Here is a 22,500-nt window from a genome sequence, read left to right as displayed (position 1 = left end):
TGTTTCCAAGATCAGAATAAAACTGACGACTCGGTTGCAAAATTATCTTTGTTGCTGCGTCATAAATTACATAATCTGAAGATCATATAATTTTTTTATGTAATAGTAAGAACATTTTATAAGCGAATATCCAATTATTGTACACATACAGACATAGACACAGACACACACACAGACATAAACACAGACAACGCGCGCACGCGTGGACACACACACACACACACACACACACACACACACACACACACACACACACACACACACACACACACACACACACAACCACACAGATATTAATGGAATATAAAATTCCGAGAATCACCGAGCAACACTTTACCACAAACTCATGCTATTAATTACAGCAACAGGAGACACATTAACATTATCAAGAAACTTGATTACTTTTTCAGACTGTTTTCCAGACACTGTCCACAGGAACAGAGATACCTAGTGGCAACATACATTCAAGACAGGTCAAAAATAATTAAAATCATTAATTTTTCTAACAATGAATTAACAACACAAGTTAGTATACTCTCTAAAGGACTCGAATTTACACCAAGTCCTCAACAACACAACTATAACGAAATGTGAGACGTTTCTGAATTCTGTAGAAGATTGAAATTCACCGAAGAATTGAACGACAACAACTACGATGACGAGTCGATAGTAAGAAACAACAACGGCTACAATCCACCAAGAGATAAAAACGAAACCCATGATAATTTGTGTGAATATATTTTGAATTATTCACATTAACACACACATAAAGACAAACCAAACTTCAGGAAGAGTGAATGGGACGACCTAAGTTTAAAGATGATAAAGAAATAATAATTAAAGAGGCCGATAAAGGAAACGCAAAATATTACAGAAATCCTGTGTTATCCATATTAGGAGACAATGCATTCTATGAAAAAGCCCAAAACTAGGCAACAAAAATAATGAGAAACCTTAGAATATTAATGAACTAATATTAAAAACGTCTCACCAACAAGGAACACGATTACATTACCAAATTCGGTAACCAAAATTTCGGAAACAAGCCACTGCCATATACAGCAATGTTCCTCCACCAAATTTTCAGAATTTAAAACCAATAATATCCGATCCTGCATGCGAAACCCACCGCCTGAGCAATGTTGTTTTAGATATCCTGCTTAAACCATTTCTCAAACACTTCAGAAGCTTCATAAGACATGACTTAGATATGCTCAATCATCTATTGAAAATAGTCAACGAAAATCTGAGAATATTTTTCGATGTAGTGAATTTCTATTCAAACAACCCTCACGACTTAAGAATTGAAGCCATTAAATTCTGACTGGATAATTATACAAGAAAATATTCATAACATACAAGAAAACTGGAAAAGTTCCCTCGACGGTTGTTTCATTCTCTGGAATGAAAGAACAGAGAAACTAAAGGAATTTGAAACACTCCACAATGGAGCTAATGAAAACATTCAATTTCCCATGGAATATAGCCATAAGCAACTCCCATTTTTAGACATCCTTTTAAAAAAGTCAACAAACAAATAAAGACAGACACTTACTATAAGCCTATGGATTCCAAACAATATCTTCCATTCAGTTCATGCTGTGCAAGACATACCACAATGAATGTCCCTTATTACTTAGCCAAAAGGATTTGTACAATAGTATCGGATACAAACACCCATAAGACCGTAAGAACTGAAGCATACAATATCCAGGAACTCAAACAAACAAAACAAAGAAATAAATCTGCCACACATCACTACTCTCAACTTCCAAAACAATGAAACCTACAACATCGTATCACATAATATTCCATTACTGAAAAAGGACCACAGAATGAAGCAAATCCTGCAAACACATATTATTATAAAGAGCAAAAGGCAAAAGAAACGCTCTAAGTCAACGCATAATCCTGCATAGATCACAAATTAAAGTACAGGAATACAAACAAATAGGACTCGGTGAACATATAGACACATGTGCAGATAAGAAACAACAAAACTTTACGATTTTCCATATCTATAAAATTGCTGATGATACGACGCAACGCCGTTGCATCAACAAAGAAATGTCCTTCATAACAAAATACCAACTACACCTAAATCTCTGTGGCAGAGGAAAGGGAGCTAACAACCATCACCAACAATATTGCAACTGAGCTATCACGATGACTACTGCTAGGTTATAGATTGACAGCTGCTATAAGCCAATACTGTTACTACTAGTTAGATGGAAGGCTGCTATAAGTATTGGGAACAATAGTTACCTCTACTACTCTCCCTCCTCCAATCACCAACAATCTACTTGCTACCACTTTCATTAACTGGCCACCGCCGCCAGCTAGTAACATTGAGAAGGAAGCGAAATGCAACCAATGTGATCTTTATAAGAGAAGATATGTGAACTCCCAGAACTGATATTGTGAAAGTTTACTTTAATTTACTTCAATTTTAATTTAATTTAATTTCTATTTCATTGTAGCATGAAGAGATCGTATTAAAGCGACCGAAACCGGTAGCTGTTTTGTTAATATTGTACATATTGTCTTTATGGTTTCCATGATAAAGATCACTCAGCACTTTTTCTTTTTACTTTTTCAATACGTACATATGGAGAGGGGTGTATGTACGGGGACGTATGTCTATGTAGATATATATGTGTGTGTGTATGTCTTTGTATTTATGTATGCATATGTCTTTGTATTTATGTGTGCATACACACACATACACACGCATGCACGCGCACATTCACACTTTCAATTCCTAACTATTACAAATAAATCGCAACAGAAAACCTATCAACTGATTAATTGGTTGTTTAGTTATAAGTTGTTGACATATGTTTTATATTATGTTGGGATGGACATTGTACTGAAAGGAGCGATGGACAAACACATTTCAGTTTATGGCTTGTTCACTTTGCTTACAAATAAGTACCAAGCGCTCATAAAGTGAAATAAGAAACTAAACGGATCAACATCCAGAACGGTATATTTATATAAAATCTTTGCAATACAAAAACTCCATTACCAGAGGCATAGACAATTACAAAAGAAATAACAAAAACATAGTGACCACCAAAGACACAAATAACTACCTGAATTCACATGAAGACAGTGAATGTCAAGGAAGATACAAAGTGGCATTAATAAAATCTTTAGAGACTTTCCTTCACAATCGAGATACTACTCAGTGAAATCCACTGAATGAAACACAACCTAATTAACGAGTATTTTAACAAAATGATAAACTAAACCGTAGAACAATAAAAGAAATACGGTAATTACATCAGTCAACGAGTATTTTAACAAACTGATAAGCCAAGTCAAGGAACAATGCAGTCAGAAATTCGACGCGATAATTACATCAGACAATACACCTATTAAAACTACAGTAGCTGCGCATAAAGTGTATAGTAAGAATCAAATGTACGCCAACAATAGAGAAGATTAACCCATTATAAACACCTCATAAAACAGAAAACAAGATGCATTACGCCATATCAAAAACTAACACAATATATTACAAAAACAAATTAAAATGTATCTTATCAATAACAGACCACATGCAAGTAATCCCAGAAATAAACTACTAGTGATCAGTGTGGTTTATTAATTCGATTACAAATGTGAAAGCTGTAAACTAAGTAACTTCATCTACTATATTGACAATAAAGTGTAATACTCTCCCGCTAGCTGAACATGAATTTATTTACAACAAGGAGCAATTGCAATAAACAACAGCGCTCTCAACAAAGCAAAACTAAATAGGAAAATAATAGTGGACAACACATTTGTACACTGCCGAATTCTCCACAAAATAGACGATTAATTATAAATGCAATACTTATAATAGCTCATTGTAGTTTTAATTGCTGACGTGTACGTGCATGTATGTATGTATGCATGTATGTATGTATGCATGCATGCATGAATGCATCTATCTATCTATCTATCTATCTATCTATCTATCTATCTATCTATCTATCTCTATCTATCTACAAACATATTTAGTCTAAAATTTTCGTATTCAACTACTAGAAATTTAGCTGAGATTTTAGCAGCACATAATATACAGAGATTTAGGGACTATTTCAACTCAAAATCTATAAACAAGAGTGGAATCGATAACGTGTACTGTGAAATTAACTCTAATGATAATTTTCCTGTCTTTAAGTAAAAGTAATTCCGACTCTGATAATACAGTTAAGTTAATATCTAGTTTTAATAATGATAATAATAATTTTAAAAAAAGAGAAAAAAAAAGAAAAAGAAAAAAAAAATCCAAAAGAAAAAGAAAAAGAAATTCAGAAATTCAAAAATCTAACAAAGTGAACATCTTTTCCTCCTACTATTCCCAAAGACTGGAATATCTACAATTTCCAGTGAATATTTTAAATCTCCCTCAAAATAAAATAAGTTAGGAAACTTACATACCTACAGCTTTCGAACACAAACAATCAGCTTAAAAAAAGAAAAAAAAAAAAACCCTTCAATATCTACAACTAATGTGTGACAACTTATCCTTTCCTCTCTCCCTGAGTATTCAAAAATGTAAACATCATCCTCCTTTGTTTTTATTCTAAGAACACTACTATTCCTCTCTGAACGGTCATACAAAAGACCATATTTAGTTAATCTTAAATCTTTACTATCTACAACTTCTTTTCTTTTCTGACTCTCCCTGAATGTTCGAAAATGTAAACATCCTTTTCATTACAAAAGTCCTACTGTATTCTCCAACTGGACAGACAAACGAACATCTCAAAAGAACTTAAAAACTTTAATATATTACCCAAATACGTAAACACACCTTTTATTGCAACAACACAATTGAATTCAGAAATTCAAAAATTCAACGACGTGAATATCAGAATATGTGTGTGTGTGTGTATGTGTGTGTGTGTGTGTGCGTGTGCGTGTGTGTGTGTGTGTGTGTGTGTGTGTGTGTGTGTGTGTGTGTGTGTGTGTGTAGTACCTTATTATTTTTTCCAATATATATATTTATATATTATGGGTTTTTTTCTACCAGTAATTACAAATAGAACGGGTTGAATTGCTTCTTTTCAAGGCAGCGCTCCCAGTATCCACTGGTAGTAGTAAACACATTTGACCTCTGTTGACCTAAAAAGTGCGAAGAGTCCTTTGTCTCTATGGCTGACCTCCCCACCATCTGCCGAATCTATTTATAAACCTGTAGAATATGATCTATTCACCAAACTGCTACCCAACATTTCCCTAAAACAATGGCGGTGGTGGTGATGATGATAATGATAAAAATGAAAATAACAATATGATGTAGCTGCTAATACTAAATACTACTAACACTACATTAACACTACAACTACTACTATCATGATAGCACAGGAATTTGAGGCTCAAGTACAACCCTTACCACTACCCCCTACCCTATGCTACTGTTGTTGTTGCTGCAACTACCGCTGCCACTACACATAAAAACAATAATATCAGTGATATCAGTGATGATAATAATGAAAGGAAACAGGTGGAGCCTCCTCCTCCTCATGAGCTAATTAATGATACATCTAGCAAAATCTCAACAATGTCTGAGAAGCTCAGGACACAAAGCAGAGACTGAAGCCTCCCCACCAGAAATTACCAAAAACATATAATGAAAAGAAACATAACAAGTAACTGCAGAATATGTGGAGATGGAGTAGAAACAATAAGCCATATTGTCTCTGGCTGCCCAGTCCTGGCTAAGAAAGAATATATTCAGTTGGGACCTATATACACTGAAAGTTATATACACTGAAAGTTATGCCAACACTATGGAATAAAAACAGAAAAAAGATGATATAGGCACACGCCAAAAAAGGTTACAGAAAATGAGAAAGCAACCATACTATGGGATATGCCAATACACACAGAGAAATTAAGGCTAATAGGCCGGATATAGTTGTCAGAGATCACGAAGAAAAAAAAATGCTCTCTAATCGATGTATCTATACCAACAGACGACAACGTTTCTCTACATACATACATAAACCATTGCTTTTCTCTTTTGCAGATACCTATCTTTAAATAAGTTAAAATATGTGGCCTATCTGATATTCAAAGTGGATAAATTGTTGACGCGCTGATGGCTAGAGCTTCAGTCTCTAAAATTGTGGGCTGGCTTAATGTTTTGCGGGATACAGTCTCTAATATCACCTTGACATTCCAAAACCAAGGTGAAAGCAGCTCTGGCAGGCATAAAGCTCACAGAGTGGGGCTGCCTGAATAGCGAAACGTTTTGTATCTAAAAATCGTCGAATCCCGTAAACAAAAGTGACAGCGGATCTAAACAACCAGCTCGATAACCTTGTGTCAACTAAAACTATTCGTTCTGAGTTTCGTAAATTTAGGAAGCATGCGGTTGCTAAACTTCTCCTGTCCCCCATCAACACTAATAAGCGGGAAAATGGTGTTTAGACTATTAGGAGTAATAATGGTTCAATGTCAACTTCTCTAATGAATCATCATTCACCCTTTCTACTCACTTCGGGGCGAATTTATGTCCAGAAATAGAACAAAGAATCCTCAAACCGAACTGTTTTGCTCCAACCATGAAGCGTGGAGATAACTCAGTGATGATTTGAGTAGCCATATCACAGAAGTTTTTTGGTCCCTTAATTGTTCTCGTGCCAAAGTTAATGCCATGGATTATCTGAATAGTTTGGCTGATCATGTTCATCTAATGGTACAGACATTGTTCCCTGACGGTAGCACAATCTTCCACGGCAAGGGCCGATTCATACAGCTATTGTTATTAAAAATTGGTACGTAGAGCACAAAAGTAAAGCAGACCAATTAGATTGGCCGCCGCAACATAATCGAACATTTATAAGGCGGCGAGTTGGCAAAATCGTTAGCACGCCGGGTAAAACGCTCAGCAGCATTTTGTCCATTTTTACTTTCTAGGTTGAAATTCTGTCAAGGTCGACTTTGCCTTTTATCCTATCGAGGTCGATAAAATAGGTACCAGTTGAACACTGGGGTCGATCTAATCGACTTACCTCTTCCCCCGAAATTACTGACCTTGTGCCAAAATTTGAAATGAATATTTGGGCGTAGACTAATCAGTAATGGAGTCAGCACATTTTTCGTGATAATAGTATATAACTGGCCAAATGGTGGCTGTGTCTATAAATATAACAGTAAATTCGGTCCTAGTCCTTCCTTATCTTTTCCCTGACGAAACCCACATCGGTGTCTTGCGATACGACTTTATCACTTGCGGAAACAGGGTCTCTGTCGTGAGTTATGAATGTAATTTGGGGTCTATGTTTATATATGATGAGAACACCCTGAAAGCGGAATCCACGAGGGGGATAAAATAATCAAAACACATACACACACACACACATTCTCTATAGTTATATTATTCTCTTCAGCTGAACCTTTTACTCCCAAAATATGCTTTAGGTCTATTGTGAAATTCTGTTCCCATAGTTATAGTATGTACATATGATATGATATAATATAATATGATATAATATAACTTATAAGTATAATGTATGTATACATACATGTGTATGTGTGTCATCGCAATCCAACAGACACTAACCATCACGTACCACCATCTTACACCAGCCATCATGAAGCGACCATTACAGTACACCACATACAAATGATACAATACACTATAAGAACCAACCATCATACAGAAACTATCAGACACCAACCATCACTCACCAATCATCACACAGAAACCATTTGCTTTAATACTAATGGTCTTGACCAATTTTGAAAATTCCATATAGAGAAATGCTGCAAGGTAAAAGATTCTACAAGATTCTGAATTGCAGACGTAACCCAATTAGAAACAAAACTATGCAATGGCTTCTTATAACGAAGCAGTTTGCTCGAGAATGTTGACTAGCTAATATTTTCTTATTCATTCGGTTATTTGATTAATCAATCAGCTTCTATTTCGCACGTTTGTCGATGTGCAATAAAGATGATTGTTTAGCAACTACGTGATCTTGGGTTCAATCCGGCTACGCAGTACCTTAGGTAAGTGCAGTCTACTATAGCTTCCGATCAGCCGAAATCTATCTGACGAAATTTGTTAAATAGAAATTGTATAGAGCGTCGAGTCACCGTTTTGTTTGTTATCGACTGACTTATGATATCGGAATAAGTGGATAAAAGATTTATTATTCAAGAAGATTTTTTTTTATTTAAGATGATTTAAAAATAAATATCTAAAATAAATATATAGGCGTAGGAGTGGGTGTGTGGTAAGTAGCTTGCTTACCAACCACATGGTTCCGGGTTCAGTCTCATTGCGTGGCACCTTGGGCAAGTGTCTTCTACTATAGCCTCGAGCCGACCAAAGCCTTGTGAGTGGATTTGGTAGACGGAAACTGAAAGAAGCCCGTCGTATATATATATATATATATATATATATATATATATATATATATATATATATATATATATATATATATATATATATGTGTGTGTGTGTGCGTGTGTGTGTGTGTGTGTTTATATGTTTGTGTGTCTGTGTTTGTCCCCCCAACATCGCCTGACAACCGATGCTGGTGTGTTTACGTCCCCGTAGCTTAGCGGTTCGGCAAAAGAGACCGATAGAATAAGTACTAGGCTTCCAAAGAATAAGTCGATTTGCTCGACTAAAGGCGGTACTCCAGCAAGGTCACAGTCAAATGACTGAAACAAGTAAAAGAGTAAAAGAGTATCTATATATTAGAATAAAAGTTTCGGTAGAATTGTATGTTGGTACTGGGCGTATATGAGAAGCTAGGGTGTTATGTTTGGCCAATATGACTGGCGGTATTGATGTGTAAGTAGGTAGGAAGCCGTTTTATTATGATCACTGATTGTATCAATAAATGGTTATAGTTATCATCATTAATGAAGTATGAATTATTTATTTAAAGTGAATTAAAAGTTATTCACTTATTACAATCAAAGATTCAAACATTTTTATATCTTCTGTTTCACGTCATCACCCGGATATTGCTATGGGAAAAGGTTTTGTCCCCAAGTAATTAAAAACGTGGCTTCTACTGTTTATTGAATGTGTGTGTGTGTGTGTGTGTGTGTGTGTGTGTGATGTATAAAGAACCAGTCGTCACTCGCGAATAATTATGGTTTGGAAACATGTACCATGCTTGTGTTTATTATTTTACATGTCTGTGCGTAATCGCGAGCAAACATAGGCACCCTCTCGATTCTCCCGCCTTTTGACCCAGCGACACATTCAGGATGTGACAAATGGAGGAAGTGAGCGCTACACCAGTACTCAGTATTCATTTTCAGGTGAATAAACTGGGCAACGTGAAATTAAGTACCTGCTCAAAGAGACAATGCACCACCCGGTCCTTGAATTGAACCAACGGCATTATGATCGTGAGCCTTATATCTTAACCACTAGCGCATTTCCTAATTGTCTGTCTGTCTATCTGTATCTCTATCTATCTATCTATCTATCTATCTATCTATCTATCTATCTATCTATCTATCTATCTGTCTGTCTGTCTGTCTGTCTGTCTGTCTATCTATTTAATATTTATGAGTAGTAGTAATTGTATAACTTCTGAGTTTCATTGTTATTGGCTTTTCAAAAACTGTTTTGAAAAGCTACTATTGGTGAAACTTGAAAGTAAATAGTTTACTGTTGATAAATATTGTTTAAACTCTACAGTCAGTATTGAGTCCTTTATTGAGAGTATGTGCAGTGAAGCCATTCTCCCACCAGAGTAAAATATTTCTGTTTTGTTTGAGTTCAAATTTTGCTGTGGTCACTTTTATAATCAGGGTAGAAAATTAAGCAGTAGCAATGTACTAATACGAAACGTTTTCTTTTAAGTGTTTCACAGAACATTTTTCAAAAGAAATTGGAAATAAATTCATTCGGCACCACTTCATTCGCCCTTTTCTGGAAGTACCGATGTGTAGGGGGAAGCACTTAGAAAACAAGTTTTCATTCAAAGATCGATTCCTTTGATCCATTGATCTATTTCTTCTATTTATTCGCATGTGTAATTTCCTTAAATGTGAAAAAGAATGGATTCTTTTGAAGATTATTTCGTTTGATAAACTACACGGGGTCTAAAATGCGAGTGTTGTACAAAAGTGGTAAGCTACCGGCTCGTTGAGTCCATGTATAATTTCTTTTTCTCGGTTCAGCTATTTCACTGCTTTTATTTCCAACAAAATTCAGTAACGTAAAGAGAAACGGTCTGTGTCAGGCTGATTAGCCCTTGATATATTATATGAAGATGGGATATTCTGTTGTCATCCAACAATCGATAATAGATTACATGACGTTTTTATTCCAATAGAAAAGTGAATGCCAGCGTGTTTAATCTAATATAGATGCAACATCAATTTTCTGGAATCTTTAGTTTCAAAGCCTCCCCAGATTGCTGATACTTTCGGACAAGAAGTCACAACTTGGTCACAACACTCTGAATTAAATACTCTAAATTTACTTACATAATTAAACGAAATACAAGACTTGTATGTTAGTATAAGTAAGTTTATTAATACTGTACTGTGCAAAGTATTAGTTTGTGCAAGATACCAGTAAACTACTTTGGAGGCCGCGGAAATTTGAAGTACCTGCTCTTAAATAAATGCAGATTATAAGAGGTTCTGGTCCATCAATGCTCAGAGAATGGGATACCTGTACATTTAGAAATTTTAATTACTCAAAGTTACATACTGAGTGGTGGGAACGGTCATTAGCATTGCTAATAAGTTTACTCCGCTTCCTCCTATCGTTGATGAATCGGTCTTCCTCTTAAGTTTACATTTGTGCTTTATCTTTCACTTGTTTCAGTCATTACACTGTGATCATGTTGGGACACCGCCTTGCAGTGTTTAGTCGAACAAATCGATCTCAGTACTGATTTCTATGTCTGGTACTTATTCTAGCGATCTCTTTTGATGAACAAACTATCACCGGTTGTCAAATAGCGGCGGGTGCAGAAACACAATCATAAAGACACATACACATGCGCATGCATATATATATATATATATATATATATATATATATATATATATATATATATATATATATATATATAAAAGATAATGAGAGTGAAAAAACTACAGAAGGCTTGTGTTACATGGTTAAAGTATATATTTAAATTATGTCAGAAAAATGTTATAAAATGTTTTTGGTATATAAACATTGTATTTGGAGAAATAACCGGTTTCGTGTTGTCTTTTCAAATTTCTCTACTTCATTGTAACATGTTCTCCAAATACAATGTTTATATACCAAAAAAATTTTATAACATTTTTCTGACATAATTTAAATATATACTTTAACCATGTAACACAAGCCTTCTGTAGTTTTTTCACTCTTATTATCTTTTATACATCCAACCACGTGCTTTCACATACCAACTTTCTCTCTCTCTCACACACACACACACACACACACACACACATATATATATATGTATATATATATAATGTGTGTGTGTGTGTGTGTGTGTGTGTATGAACCATATAACTATGCAACGCCTATATATTTATATGTGTATGTTTTTTTCTGTTTTGTTTGTTAATTGCTGAGTCTAGGAGAAGAGGCTAAAAGAGACGGGACCTCTATGGTAGCAGTAGACAAAGCTGAAAAAAGCATCAGAGCGCCTGTGAGCCAGAAATTGGAGAGTGTGTGTGAGTGAGTCTATGCAAATCAGACGTCTGGCCCTTTTCAGGTTACAGTCAAAAATGACTCTGTATACAGCAGGAGAACCGTCCTAAATATGAGTGCAATATTCCAACATCGGCCTCATCTGAAGAGAAAGGCCAGTGGTTGGGAGACAGTCCTGGCAGTTGAGGATGTGCTTTCTTCAGGAAAAATCCTCGGCGATAGTGAGCCCCCAAAATTGAAGCGATTGTAAGGGCTTCATTTGAGTGATTAAGGGATGTGTTGCGATGATGTTTTCTTTGTGATTTGTATTTGTGTTTCCTTGCAGTAAAAAAAGCAAAACTAATGTAGACTCATTGGAGGATGCTTTCGAAATCTCTGTTCATGGAATCAATGTTGGTTTGGCGCATGGTATCCAGTTTCGAAGTGGATGACGCATGGTTCTGGAATGTTGAGGACGAATTAAGAGTAGTGATATCTGCGTAGGAGTAGAAGTTGTTGGACCTGGCGGTGATTAAGTTATTTGTGTATAGAAATGAGTCAGGGATAAAAACGAACCCCGTGGCACCCTAAAGTCGATAGAATGAGGGACAGAAAGAACTTCATATCGACGCACACAATGATAGGATGGTACTGAGCTAAGCGATGTAAGAGGTGGGGACCTATAGACGGGTAGTTTCGATAATAGTTTGTTTATGTCTCCGTAACTTAATGGTGCTGCAAAAAGGGGCCGATAGAATAAGTACCCTGCTTTGAAAAGATAAATTCTGGGGTTGATTCATTCGACTAAAAGTTCTTTAAGGCGATGCCCCTGCATGACCGCCGTTTAATGGCTGAAACAAGTAAAAGATAATTTCTGTGTGTGTGTGTGTGTGTGTGTGTGTGTGTGTGTGTGTGTGTGTGCGTGCGTGCGTGTGCATGCATCATATGTGTTGGTATCTATCGTTTTGTATAATTTGTTTATGCTGGTTTGAGTTGTAGAAATTTTTTTCCCATTGTTGATGTTTCTTAGGAATATCTAACCATGATTTTGTACACTAGAATAACAACTTAGAACAACTAGCAATGTAATATCATCATGAAACACAATAGATAAGTTAGTCTTAATTTATTTAATGCAGTGAACATTAATAAATTAATTTGAAATAATTATATAGTAAAATAAAGACAAAACAAAAATACTATTTGTCAATGACCAATATTGTTTTAGTTAATTTTTTTAAACAGCGGAGAAAACTCTAGATGTATTTCGTTATTACACTTTGGCCTCCTCAACGAAGCATAGACTTCGTGTCGAAATAATGATAGCAGAATCACTAAAATAAGTGTAAAAGTTTGTGTAGACGCTGGTGTAGGAAATAATATTATTAAGAGAATATGTTCGATAAAAGCCATCATTTTGTCCATCTATTCTAATGACATTCATCAAAGAAATTTAACTAAAAATGCTTTCAAATCTATTGTTTTAAGAGACTATTGTTCGAAATGTCTGCATCCCTGGACAGCGTAGTGATTAAGGTTATTTAAGCTAATAGACATAGATTTTTGTTGTTATTGTTGTTGAATAATGTTTAAAAAAATATTTTAACATATTTTTCAAATTTCTATTGTCTTCAGTGTTATCTGTGGTGAATGACCATTTGAAGATAAAAAAAATAATGCCAACACAAACTATGAATGAAATTAACGATACAACTTACGTAATTAGTGGTCACAGAATAAAATAAATCTTGCCACATTGATGATAGAATGCAAAGTGGTGGAGCGGGTGATACTGCTTCAATTCAAGTTTTTAAAAGAAAAAATGTCTGAAAACATTCATCGAAAGTTATTGCCAACCAAGTGATTAGATTGCTTTTGATGTAGACACAAAGCGAATAGTTTTGAGGTGAGGCGGTTAGTCGTTACTATTGACCCCTAGTAATTGACTGAAACTTTATTTTATCTACCTCGAAAGGATGAAGGACAATGTTAACCTAGGACGGATTTGAACTCAGAACGAAAAGAACCGGAAACAAATACTGTAAAGATTTCTTCCGGAGATTTAACAACTTTGTTAATCCCCCTTCTCTCTAGCCAAGTGATTGCATCTGTCTCAAATTTTGGCTCAAGACCAGCACGTTCGGAAAGGTGGTAAGTCAATTACATCGACTCCAGTGCTCAACTGGTACTTATTTTATCGACCCCAAAAGGATGACAGGTGAAGTCGACTTCGGCGAAATCTGAACTTAAGAACGTAAAGACAAATGAAATGCCGCTAAGCATTTTGTCCGACGTGTTAACGATTCTGCTAGATCGCCGCCTTCCGCAACTTAAAATAAAACGAGTTATCACCACTGTAACCTGTCTATGTTTCCCATATATACTTCAGCACTGTAAAGTCAAAGAAGACGCCTTTATATTATCATTTCAACTGGTAGAAATAGCAACTTAATCTCCTTGAAATCACGCTTTACCGTCTTAAAAAGGAAGGAAGCACATAGAAAGCGGTCCTGAGAACGGATGGGGCTCGGTCCGTCACTAGCAAACAAGTAGGACTTGCTAGCAGGAGGGGCTATGCCTTCGTTTTCGTTGTATGTGCTTGTGTATTCACCAGCAGACATAATTATCCTCTCAGTCCCCTACCATCACAACCTTGTTGCAGCAGACACTCAATGAGAAGGAGAATACGCTATATGGACCCTAGTATTCTGGTTGGTCGACCCAGGAAGGACAAAAGGACATATCGCAAAGTATTTTGTTCGCTGTTCTAACAATTTTATCAGTTAGCAGTCTGGTGCCGGATGTATACGTCACCTGACAAAAGACGTGACGGTCATGGCTTGAACGCATATGATCATGGATGTGTTATCTTAAGAATAGAGTTAGAGGTCATCAACAACGACAAAAACGGCAGCAGCAGTAACAACAACAACAACAAGGGTACGTTTACGATAACTTTAAACCTGGCCAGTTGTCGACCATTTACGAAGCTCAAATATGGCGCACGTATAATGACACTGCCTCGCTGCAACATATGGCAATATTCGAGAAACACTATTCGGAAGCAAATCGTTCGACTCCTTGGTAAATACTTAATAACAAGATATAACTCCTGGCTCGCAAATGTGCTGTTTCTTCTCTCTGCATCTCCTACCTGTAAATATTCTGTCACTGATGTATTTTGTGGATATTAGCTGTCATGAAGTGACTTGATGTTGTCGTCCTTGAGTCGTCTTCGTCGTTCGTTGTTGGTGTTATTTACTCCAAACATGACCATCCATTATATATATATATATATATATATATATATATATATATGTATTTGTATGTATGTGTGCGTGTATATATATATATATATATATATATATATATATATATATATATATATATATATATATGTATATACATATATATATTTATGCATACACACACACACACACACATATATATATATATATATATATATATATATATATATATATATATATATATATATATATATATATTTATATACTCACACGCACACACGCTCACACATATATAGACACACATACGAGGTCTGATCAATAAGTAACGAAACTAAAGCACGCAGAGTAAACAACGGAAGTAAGTTAGACAGTTAAAACTTAGTGCACATGCACAGCAGAGTTGAAGGTCAATCCGTGCCAAGCGGCTTCATTCTGCGTTCTTTAGCTTCATTACTATGACAACAGTTCGGATACTTATTGATCAGACCACGCATAATACATGCAAAAACACATACAAGTATGTATAATCTAACTGTGCTTGTGTATGTATTTAAATGTCTGTGTGTTTGTTTCTAAGTATATATGCATGTACTAACGAATGTGTTCATGTGCGTACAGATATATATTCGCCCTAAAGAAACGGGGTAGTCACAGCTGCAATGCGTTTGATTATAAGGCTTCTCGATCAGTGCTGTTATGATAAGGTAGTGTGAGATAACCTCTACAAAGACGAGAGGGTCACGGTGAGAACGCTTACTTCTGGCAGGTCTATTTAATCAGGGTTTCCAAGGGGGTGGCTTTTAACCACCATGAACAACAACATAATAATTCATCAAGATAAGACGATGTCGGTTAGAACTTAGCTCTTTCATATTGCGTATATTAACGTAGTTTTTTTTTCTTTTTGCAGAGTTCAGCACACTGAAAAGTTTTGATCTAAGATAAACCTTGGAATATTATACATAACTAATTTTCTTTTAACCTTCTCCCTCTCTCCCCACTCCTTGGAGATGTTAACGATCGGATAGAATCTCCTGATCAGACAGAATCTCCCGATCCGTCTGATAGGTATAAAGTGTATGGAAAAATCGAAAGAAATGCTTTATAAGGCTAGGATGTCGTATTATGTGATATAACGAGTTGAAAAATTTCGATTAACTGAAGTTATCATTGCAATAAATCGGCAAAAACATTTTAAGTCTAAAGTTAAAAAAACCCCCCAGATATCAAGAGAGATAACTCTGATAAGATCAGCAAACTGCCAGAAAAACAGTAAATAGGCAAGTCTAGGTGTTTGGATATTCGTTTGTATGTGTGTGTACTCTAGTCATCTTTTAATAGCACCGACTGAACTCTTTATTGTACTTGAAAATTATCTATATCTTTTTCTTTTTCGAAATTCCTTTGTCTTTCATCTTTTCATTTAATTTTATACATATATTTTTTACCATTTCTCTTCCTGCATGTAGATATTTATATATCCGTGAACGTATGTATGTATGTATGTATGTATGTATGTATGTATGTATGTATGTGTGTACGTGTGTATGTATGCACATATGTATATATATATTTATGTAAGTACCAATATGTATACGTATGTATATATATATATGTATATATATATATATATATATATATATATAGACTATGCACCTATACATACAGGTGGATGTCGGTATGCACATACCTGTACGTATATATGCATATACTCATTTACTATTTGTTTATATATATATATATATATATATATATATATATATATATACACTATATATATATATATATATATATATATATATATATGTACGCACGTCTACATATCTATTTGCCTACATACCAATATACCGTATCTATATATCAACCTACCTACCTACCTACCTACCTACCTACCTACCTACCTACCTGCATGCATACATACATACATACATACATACATACATACATACCCACTAAAGTTTTTACCTTAAAGTTTCTTCAGCTGTTGCCACGTCTGTGGAATTGTTTATATTGTTATAGTTCATTGCCAGAAAGAATCAATCAATGACCGACTTAACTATTTGCAGTGGCCACCTTTAACGTAAATACTACAAATAAGAAATAAGAAACTACCTCTTCCTTTTATTCTTCTCCGTATTTTCACTCTCTTACTTTTTCTCTCACCTTATCTCTAATACACACCACCTACCTACCTACCTACCTACCTACCTATATTCATTCATACATACATACATACATACATACATTGGAGCTGCGATAGATACATTACATTCCACCTAGAAAGATATGCCTTAGTTATTCAGTAACAGGAGATAACTACTAAATACCTGATAAACAAAAGGGACAAAGATGCCATCAAACCTCCACGTTGTGATAAAAAATGTCGGTTCTGTTATATCGTTGGGGAAGATATCACCCATATTATCAGCATATTTCCCAAAATATCTACGAGATACTCCTTGCCCCTGAGGAATGATATAATTACAAGACTATTTACGTATACACCAAAGGCATGTCAAATTCAGCAGGTAGTCACTCCTTTAAGAACAAGGAATACTGGTGGAAACACTAATAAAAACATCTCGGTGCAAACACAACAGCCCTGGTAATGTTCTCTGGGACAGGGAACAAATGTCATACAGTATTGTAGAGGTCCGCTGTCCAGCGGATGTGAATGTACAATCAAAAGCCCAGGAAATAGAGACCATTTATGACAAATTAATGCGGAACTTACAACTCTTGTACCCTGACTATGAATTCTTGTTTGTACCTATCATCATAGGTGCATTATGTTATGTACCGACAAGTTTGCACAAAAGCCTAGAAATACTCGGTTTCACAGAAAAGGGCAACTCCAATCTATTAGTGGCACAGTGAAGATTTCTAAAACATTCTAAAAATTTTCCATAGAGATTCTTATGTGAATAGATGCACACATTTGAGTGTATGCATCGACAGTTCAACCAACACACAAACTCAACCACATATTTACAAACATCGAGAACTTTCTTTACTAAAAAAATCTTGTCGCTTTGTTAGCAACCAGCTTGAACTCTCTCAAGAAGAACTTAAATTAAGACTATTTACAAACATACATATAGATAGATAGATAGATACATACATACATACATGTGTCTGTGTGTTTATATGTGTACGTCTGTATGTATATATGCACAAAAATACACACTCTCATGCACATATGTATGTACATATATATGGGGAGAAAGAGTAGGATTGCACAAAAGTTGTGGACTGAGTAGGAGGTTAGCAAGTTTTTTGCAACCGATCTGGAAAAAGAAGTATGAACCTTAATTCTGAAGACTTGCTGTGGGCTGTTTTGGCCCTAAGGAAGAAAACTCAGCAAGGCTTGACAGTTTCGAGAACTCTCTCAGTTAGATATCGACGGGAAGACTTTTGATGCTTCATTGCCAAAGATTAGTAGCATATTTACTGGCCAGTGAGTGTATCGTCACAAGTGTCCAGCGAGGGGAAGTTTCAGTATCGCGCAAAAAGTAAAAAATAGTACCTCGATACATGTAAATATGTATATAAGAACGAACTGATAACTAGAGCATATTAATGTGTGAAGTTGATATAGTATAAAAAGGCATACGCAGGTCCACAAAAAAGTCATATATATATATATATACAGAATTCGGTGTATACTCAAAGCAATGACTAGTAATATTACGAAACCGGTATGCTTGTAAATCTCTTTAACAACTCACAATAAGTACTTTTATTACCTTTATTCCTACCTCAGGTCATCTAATTGTATATATATATATATATAGTTACTTTTCATAAAAAGCCTTACCTTCTTTTTGATTCCAATGTGCATTTTCTCTTATTTTTCTGCTTACTTTCCCCTTACATTTCTACGTGTAGTTTCTATTTTGTTTTTTTTAACATATTTCTATTATATATATATATATATATATATATATATATATATATATATATATATATATATATATATATATATATATATATATATATATATGCGTGCGCGCGTATGTGTTGTGTGTGTGTGTGTATGCGTGTGTGTGTGAGTGAGTGTATGTGTATGTATGTGTATATATACACATATATTAGAGTGGCCCTTAGCAATAGGTAATTTTTCGAAGGTTACAATTTTGCTGCTTCCACCCACTAATCCTGTTCCAGTAAACGAAACAAAGGAACGTGCAAAATCTCAGCTTAATCGGACAACTGCTAGGCTACCCTCAAACGCCTTGAAGTTGGAACATAGTATACGTAACAATTAATTCTGTTCAAAAGCGGTATACTGTTCCCTTTCTCGACCCTTTTCTTTTTCTTCTCAGAGAAACTTATGTGGACACATCCAGGCGCCCCAACAGATGTTTAAAAACGTTCTGAATCAAATTTACCAATAGCTAATTTGAAAAATTCCTGAAATAAGTTGAAAAACTTAAGAAATATTAGGTTTTCTTAATAAAGCATACTTCTATAAGAGAAACACATTTTTATTGACAAGAATAATTTCTGTAGAACCAAAAACATAATGTGAACACTGAAAACTGAATATTGAACATTATTTTTGCATACGAGAAGATTTAGTGGCAGTTGGGGATGTTTTACGGTTTTCGGTAACGATCTGTAAAAAAATTGTTTCTCCATTTCATCTTTTGTGAGAATGTTATTGTAATCCTAAATCAGTTTGACATCTCTTTCTGCAACATCATTCACAACAACTGTCTTCTCAAGTTTTTCAAGTCCACTTTTGTTACTAGGATCATCCTTCTATGTTGAAGGGTCTTTGTCAAAGAAATCGGTGCTGATAGAAAATCTCGTGAAGAAAGTTTTTGTACCTGGAATTACAAAAGACGAAAATTCGATGTTTGTAAAGGAGGAAAAGTCGTTTTGGTGCAGAATGTACCACTTTAGCTGATTTTTTATTGTTATTATTACTATATTTATCCTAGATTATATCGGTACAGCTCGGTGCAACTAAAAAAAACAAACAAAAAAAACTGGTTCACCAGTCAGCATCATTATACTGTAGTCGGCAAAATGGAATAGGAGCTTTATTTGCATACTTAAAACATTTCCAGTAAACAAATTTAAGGGATATATATATATATATATATATATATATATATATATATATATATATATGCAAATATTACTAGTTGTTATGTAAGTAATAAAACCTATGTAATAGCATAATAATTGCAATTAAAAGTGAGATTTTACATTTTATATTTTTCGCATTACCGCCTTTTGAAGAGATATGAGTCATGTTGAAATACGGTAACAGGTAATTCGGAGTCTCGGCAGTGTATAATTTGTCATAATTACTGTTATATTGTACACACAAACATATACATACATACATACATACATACATACATACATACATACATACATACATACGTATATATATATATATATATATATATGTATGCATATTATGTGTACGTATATACATACACACACACACACACATACATACACATACGGTCACACACATGCACACACACTACGTACAAACGTATATACATGCTCACTCAAACCTATATAAACATGTTAATGTGCAACAAAAAATAAAAAAAATATTTGGCATCTTCTCTCGCTAATTTTTACATAACATTTTGTAAACTGTTCTTTAGTGGAAATACCAGCCTCCTGCGTTTCTTAATAGCTATCCCATAATACATAAACCGTATGTCAGATACTTTATATTGCTTTTGTTTCGGATTTCAGAAAGAAGAAAAGACGTTCTCTTGTGTTCTTCAATTACCATATAGATTGACATAGCAGACAAGTATAATGAAAAATATATGCACATGTATGTGTGTGTGTTTTTGTGTGTTTCTGTGTGTACATATATGTGTATGTATATATGGTAAAAAAGATAGAAGCGTCGAGGTATGCTGTATACCAGCCTTGAACTATTTTCCCTCAACAGCAAGATTTAAACGTCTTTGCTACACTAGGTCACGCTGAACACATTACTTAAACAGACACTTATTTAAGAGATTTAGTTTGCATCCGTTAGTTTGATGAGAAAAGTACGGTTTAAATGGTGTTTCTGGATAATTTAGTCTCTAGATAATTCATGCAACATTAATGTACATTGACTTCGTGATTTTCCTATCGCTACTTCAGTAAGTACTGCGAAATCTATACGTCGCTGATAAAATCATGTAAGACAGAAATAGGCCAAGAGTCTTCTCCCAACCTTGGCGAATTAATTAAAATGATATTTGTCACTGATTGATACTGATACTACTTATCGCATAATTATTTCTAGTTGGTTTTCTAATTGCCCCTGCATTGAATATGCTAATTCTAATATAACCATTGTTAGCCTTAGAATTATTTACTTTATGAATTATATCTAAAGCAAGCTCTTGAACACAGCAGACTGAATGGAGCAACAGAAGCTACAACATTGGCTTCACGGGCGCCGGTAACATTGCTAGACACATTTAAAGGGAACAACTACAATACCTATAACCACACATGCGCGCGCGCACACACACACACACACACACACACACATACATTATATATGTATCTGTGTCTGTCCTATGTGTACGTTTTTTAATATTGAATGCATTTTGTTAATAGTAAAATTCTATATATTTTTTGCGACTCTATCTTCTTTTTTTCCCTCTTGTCCTCATATCCTTTTCCAGCATTCCAGCATTCCAACTTCCACTCTTCCTCTCTCTCACCCTATCACTCGTAATTGTAGACTTTCTCCCTTCCTTCCATTTTCTCTCTGCTGCTGCTGCTGCTCTCTCTCTCTCTCTCTCTCTCTCTCTCTCTCTCTCTCTCTCCTTCTCCCTCATCCTCCTTCCCCTCTATCTACTGCCCACACGTGCCTTTCGCCACCAGACGCTTAGCTTGCCGGTCAATATCTATCTGGCAGAAACGTTAGCACGCCGGGCGAAATGCTTAGCAGTATTTCGTCTGTCTTTTTGTTCTGATTCCAAATTCCGCCGAGGTCGACTTTGCCTTTCATCCATTCGGGGTCGATAAATTAAGTACCAGATGTGTACTGGGGTCGATCTAATCGAATGGCCCCGTCTCCCAAAATTTCGGGCCTCGTGACTAGAGTTGAAAAGAATATCTATCTCTTCTCTTGCTATTTCGCTTTCTATATCAATTCAGAATTTCTTCCAGGCGTTAGCCATTATTCTCGTCTGTTTGGCCGAAAGACCGTATTTATTCCGTCTTCCTTAATCGTTTAAATTACATTTTTTTAAAACTTTCATACGTCCACTCTGTATCCTTTTGTTTGTTCGAGCCCTAATTCTCTGCAAATTTTGTGGGTACCGCCGATAATGCGAAGTTTTCAGGCTTATCATTTATAGGCATGAAACTGTGTATTAACATATCGGTTGATAACTGAAGAAGAATTAGGGTCCTTCCGTGTCTGTCCTATGTATACGATTTTTAGTATTTAATGCATTTTTCATTTATTGAGTAACTGAACGCCACGCATCCCGACTTTTGTTAACTACACACACACACACACACACACACACACACACACACACACATATATATATATATATATATATATATATATGCGCGTGTGTGTGTATATATATATATATATATATATATATATATATCCTCGTGTTCATTTTGGTTGAAGAG

This window comes from Octopus bimaculoides, chromosome 6 (genome assembly GCF_046866305.1).
Source record: "Octopus bimaculoides isolate indiv1 chromosome 6, ASM4686630v1, whole genome shotgun sequence".
NCBI classification, from domain to species: Eukaryota; Metazoa; Mollusca; class Cephalopoda; order Octopoda; family Octopodidae; genus Octopus; species Octopus bimaculoides.
The sequence above is the reverse complement of the archived record's forward strand: the minus strand, read 5'-3'. Positions refer to the sequence as shown.